This window comes from Chaetura pelagica, unplaced genomic scaffold (genome assembly GCF_000747805.2).
Source record: "Chaetura pelagica isolate M959 unplaced genomic scaffold, ChaPel_1.0 scaffold405, whole genome shotgun sequence".
In the NCBI taxonomy this organism is placed as follows: domain Eukaryota; kingdom Metazoa; phylum Chordata; class Aves; order Apodiformes; family Apodidae; genus Chaetura; species Chaetura pelagica.
The window spans coordinates 5445112-5451021 of record NW_009953489.1 but is presented as its reverse complement, the minus strand read 5'-3'; positions in this window follow the sequence as shown (position 1 = coordinate 5451021).

Below are 5910 nucleotides of genomic sequence, written 5' to 3'. Positions count from 1 at the left end.
GGGGGGGGGGGGGAGGGGAATTGTTAATGCAAGTTGTCTTTTTTTTTTAATGACAGAACACTACAAGTGATGTTTACCCAAATTCTTCCTATTATTCCACCTTGCTGCCCTTCATTTCTGTGTTCTCAGCAATTCCTTAATCCTGTTGACCCCAAATGAATTGCTTGGGTTCTAAATACTGCAGGCAGCACCCACATGGTGGCCCAGGAGCCTGTTTGCAGATCTCCCTTGGCAGCAGCAAAGGACTGGAGAAGGTCTGAAGAAGGACTCCTGTGACATCCAACACTCATGGGGCTGGTATTTGGGGGGGGAGGGCTGCAGAGCAGGTTGGGGAGCAGTGGCTGGTGCTGAGCAAGGCATCACTCCCTGAAAGACAGGAGGGTGGTAGCACAGGGGGGGAAGCAGCTTGGGATGAGTCCAGAGATACCACTGTGCCTCCAGCAGGTGTTCCAGCTGAGCTTGCCCATCGCATATGGGTGAGAATGGCTGTTTCTGAGTTGAATTTCCAGACTTTTTTGTTCTGTGGGCAGAGATGGGACCTGTACTCCAGAGAGCTGTGCTCTGGGGGGCTGCAGTGCCTCCCTTCCCATTCCAGGGCTGACTGACTCCCCATGAGGAGCTTGGATGCCAGTCCTTTGGGGTTAAAACCATCACTACCTTCATGTGTGGTTCCATCCAGCATCAAACAAGGATCTGTGAAGACTGCAGACACTTCTCTTGGGTGCAGCTCCCAAGGAAAGTGCCACCAAATGCTGACAGTAGGACTCCTGGGCTTCCTTTCCAAGGTCCTGTGGCCTTCCCAACTAATGCAACACAACTGGGAACTAACTGTGACTTGTGACAATAGTGAAAGAGCAAGGTTTAGGGCTATTAACAGTGCAATGTAACTCGTCTGAACAGTTCCAAACAAGAGAAAAAAGCATTTTCCATGTCCTGTCCCCCTGTAATTCTTGTGACCCCTCTTGTGTATCTTAAACACTAATTGCCTTCAATTGTATTTTACTCTGTTCTCTTTGGAACTGTTTTTGTGTATGATTTTCTAGTAGTTCACTCGTGTGTGTTCACGCCACTTCTCTCCCTCACCAACAGCTGTGACTTTTAACACATGACAAATGTTCAGAAGGAAATACACACATCTGCTTGAGGCTGCCTTGAAAAATGTAAGGAAAAAAAAACCACAAAAAAAACCAAACAACCCTTGGACTGTCTGTTTCCTGGAGGTACTGTTTTTACTTTGATAACATACTGTGCCACTATATTATACATTTGTATCTTGTTATTACACACTTTTGTAGACTTGTCTTTTTTACAGTGTGTAAATAGCTCTGTCCTTCATCTCTTTGATACTTAAGGGGGTTGTTTCCCCTTTAATTTGGTCCAGTACAGATTGTTTCTGTACCTGACTTTCAATTCTTTCTCCTCTCTTTCTGTTTTTCTTTTTTTTGATCTATTTTTTATTCCAGTCTCTCTTGTGTAGTATATTTAAAAATAAATCAATGTTGAGGAAAACTCAGTGTCTGTCTGTTAGCAAGACTTTTGAAGCCCAGTTACCTCCCCTTAGTCTGTGTATCCAAGAAGAGGAGTTCCCTGTTTGGGTAGTTCCCCAGGACCCTTTGGCACCTTTCCACATCCATCCTTTTGGTTTGGCTCTGAAAATTCAGGTGGGAAAAAAAGGATGCACAGAACAAAGACTCTGTCATCTCCTCTTGTGATGCAGAGACTTTGCTTCAGTGAGACTGAAATCAGAGATTTGACTTGAAGCTTTCCTTCTTGTTAATTGTTTGCATTCTGTAATTCAGCTGCTGTTGGTTTTTCCTCCTCCTCTGCTAGGAAATGACCTGTGAGTTTCTCTCCTTGGGTGATTCTGGCTGCTCCCTTCCTCGTTTTGAGTTGGGCCCTGGCTGAGGCACCTGGCCATGATGCTCTCAGCACAGAGCCAAAGCAAAGAGCTTCCCACTCATCTCCCCCTTGACACTGGCACCCGTAGGGCCGGTGTTCACTTTGCAGGTTTTCTGCCTAAAAATCAGAAAGAATGTTGGGGTTTTTTTCCAAAAACCCTATCTTTATTTTCTGGTTTTGGGCTACCTCTGGCCTTGCCAGCAAACCTTGCGGGAGGAACGTATCCAGAGACTGAGCAGCCTCTAAAATGAGCCACTGCCTTGATTAATGGAGATGCTAAAGAGCAAAAAAAAGGATGAGAAGGAAACAAAAGCAGATGGAAATGAGTTGTCTGTCTGGGGTCTGCAGTTGCTCAGTGTTGTTTAGGGTTGTAACCCAGCTCACCCAGTTTCTGATGGTGAAATCTCAGTCCTGGCTCAGGGTGCCACTCACTCGTGGGCCGTGGAGAGGCTTAGGAGATGCTTTGTCTTGTGACAGTGATGGCATCAGGCTGCTTTTGAATGGGAGGAGGATGAGCAGGGGAGAGGGGAGGGTGCTGTTGGCAGGTGTAAATGCAATTAATGTCTTGCACTTGGCAAGGCTCAGGCTACTTTTCAGCCAAGTGGTGGTGTCTGGTGAATGTGCACGCAAAACTTCAAGAGGTTCCTGCTTGTTTTGTGATTACAACCCTTGGCAAGAATCAATGTCCAGACTGCTCTTCATGTACATCTCTAGTATAAAGACTTGCATATGGTGAACAGCTGTGGATTGGAGAAGCTGGACCTGCTCTTAAACATAATCACTCCTGGTTATCTCCATCTCTGCTTGCTTAGGGACCAGTCTGTGCTGTGGGAAGGCAGAGGCTGGTTGACCTGGCTGGGGAAAGCCCTGAGATGTGCAACGTGGGAAGTGAAAGAGAGATGATTAAAGGCTAAACTTAGCTGAGTACAGTAGGAGTTGATTTAACAGATCGATGCATTTAACAGTTTGATTGCTCCAATTTTCAAGGCTATTGAGCTTGAAAGTGAGAGTGTTCTGGAGGAAAAATAGCTGTGTTTGTGTTTTTGTTTTGGTTTTCATGTCTTTGAAATTACAATGTTCACTCTTTGAAGTTTCCCTTTAATGTCATCCTGCTTTTTGTTGAGAAGTTGCTTGTCACAGGTTGTAAAATGTGGTCAGTGGTTTATGTTCACTCTATTTCTCAAAGAAAAAAGTTAAGGGTGGTCTGGAGTGGCAACCTGTCTTGTGGAGATGCTGCTGGACCAGTGGCACTCTGGGGTGTGTGGCAGTACTGCCAGCCCCCAGGGTGATCAGGGGCCAACTGGCAGCCTCTTCTTTTTTGGCATTAATCCCTTCATGATTGAAAAGAGAGAAAAATATGCCTAAGCTCTGTGTCCCCTCTGAAAAGAGGGTTCCTGGTATCATGGCTGCATCTAAAGGTGGGCTGGCAGCAGAGTGGGATGGGCTCCTGGTCCAAGGCTCCAGCCTGGGTGGATTGCTGGGAATGATGTTCCTGGATCAACATGTTTCTCTGGTCAGTCCTGATCCCTTGGCAGTGGAATTTGGTGCCCGTGAAGCCTTGGGGTTAGGAACAGCCCTGCAAGTCACTTGACTGTTTAGGCTGGGCTCAAAATCGTCCTCCCTGGGAGCTGAGTGCTGCTCTGTTTTTTTGATGGTAGATCCAGCTGCTCCAGGGGTTCCTGCTCTGCTGGGACCTCTTTCCTCCCTGCAGGTGAGGAGGATGGCATCACCCCCAGAGCATGGAGCTGCCCGTCAAGGAGCCGTCAGGCTGAGCCCACCTCTGTCCCACCCTCTGGGTAAACGCTGTGGGAAGTGCTGGCTTTTACTTTTAAGTAACTTACACAGAGGGTTAATGCACTTCAGTCAATGCCTCGTTATACGTGTTCTTTTATCATGCTGCTCTGACCCTGTTCCTCTCCTCGACTTGAGAGCAGGGCCCCGGAGCAGGTTTCCTTTCCCTTCCAGCAGCAAATAGTGCCACTTTTCCCTGGACCAATCCGTCACGACAAAGCCAGGGAATTACCTAACCCAACGTTACTCCAGAACTTTATCCCCTTCCTCCCTCCCACCCTTCCCCCCAAATCCAGTGCAGGGTAAAATTGATCAGTGCATATTTATTGATGATTTGAACACTCAAAATAAAGGAAAAGATTGGGGGGGGAAAGAAAAGATGTTGCCATAGAAACATCAATAAAGCTCCTGTCTGCTGCGTGAGGCGAGCGCTGCACCTGCATCCCCCGGACCGGGGTCTTGGGATGGGATGGGAGTTGAGAAGGATTGGAGGTGGGTTTGGGGTGCCCAGGGTGGGGATGCTGCCCTCCCGAGTGCCACCAGAGGTTGCTGGTCCCTAGCGTGGTCCCCACGGTGCAAGGTGGTTGCCACAGCAGAGGTGCAGGGGAAGGAAAATGCCCTTCCTCTCCTTTGCCTGCGCAGCCGGCACCGTCTGTATCGCTGCAAATCCACATCCTGTTCTGTCTCCATGGGTCTGGGACCCACACGGAGCTGCCCAGAGGAGCCTGCTCTTGCTCTTCCCTGATCCTGCCTGTCCCATGGCTGGTGTTTTCCTGCTCACCTCCATTCAGCCTTCCCTCACACACGGCACCTGCTGCGAGAACAGCTCGCGCCAGCCCCAGTACTGCTCTATTAAGTGGTCTGTCTGCTTGATGGATATTACAATGCACCTCTTGGAACCTGATTTTTTTTTTTTTCCCTTTTTTTTTTCCCCTTTTTTTTCTCCTCCCCAGCCAAGTCCTGCCACGGTCTTTGATTTTGAGGTTGCAATTTAGCACTTGCAAGTAATTGCCCTGCTTCATTTTTGCGCCTGCAATGAAATATTAGCAGTCGTTAGGTGTCTGACTTGCCGTTAGTGCCTGCGAGCCAGGTAGTTAGACTCTGATTACTAATATCTCTGCCTGCAATGGCAGGCACAAAAGTGAATGTTGTTGGCATTGGCAGAGCTAAATCTGCCCAAAGAAGGAGAAGGCATTGGCTGAAAGGATGCTTGTCCTTCACAGCAGTGGCTGGGCTGGTTTTTGGGGCTAGCAATCAATTTCCCAAGCTGTGCTGTTTGCAGTGGAGGGGACTGGAGAGCAGGAGGACACTGAGCACTGTTAGTGGCCCCAGGTGGGTGCAGGAGTTCTTATTTCAGCCCCTCTGCACCCAAGTTTCTGCAGCTAGGAATTAGGTGGCAATGAGGCCAGGAGGGGGTTAGGAAGGACCAGGCTTTCAGGCAAGCACTAGGGTGATGTGATAGGGATGCTGAAGGTCAATCATCACCATCTCACCCTTGCAAGGACTCTGGTGGCACCTGAAGATGGGTGTCAGGGCGTGAGCAGGATGGTGGGACTGCAGCAGGACTGGTGATGCCAGGGCTGGTTTCTGTGCTCCCACCAGGGATTTCTAAGGATGAGATTTTACTGAACCCAGCTGTTCTGGCCTGGTTTGCAGGCAGGAGCCAGCTCTTCTAAGTGGCATCTTGACACTAAGCAGAATTTGCTGCCAGAGGGACTTTTCTGTAATAGGCAGGAGAGCTCTGAGGAACCTGCTCCTCCCTTACAGCCCTGCCCTGGCTGGTGGCTACAGGCAGTCCCCAGGGGACCATCACCACCGGGACTACTCTGCTGTAGCCCTTCAGCCCACCTACCTCCAGCTCTGGTGCCCATCCCTGCCTGTCCCGGGCTCCCATCCCTGCTCTGAGCCTGCACCCCAGTGCTGCAGAGCCAGAGCAGGGCACTGGCACCGGGCTCCAGCCAAGGCCGCGTGTGACCAGGGAAGGGACATGGTGGCTTCTTTTTAAGGCATCTTCCTCTTTTTCCATTGCAGGGGCTGGGAGATCTGTGGCAGGGCTGCAAGTGGAGCATGTCCCCCTCTCCCCAAGGCATTCCCAGCAGCAACCCCCCCCCTTTTGTCCGAGCAAAACCAGGTGAGATGGACATGAAGGACGGGACGGAGCAACCCGGCGGGAGGTGAAGGGTGTCGAGTCCAGGCCTTCATCTCCCGAAGCGGAAGGTA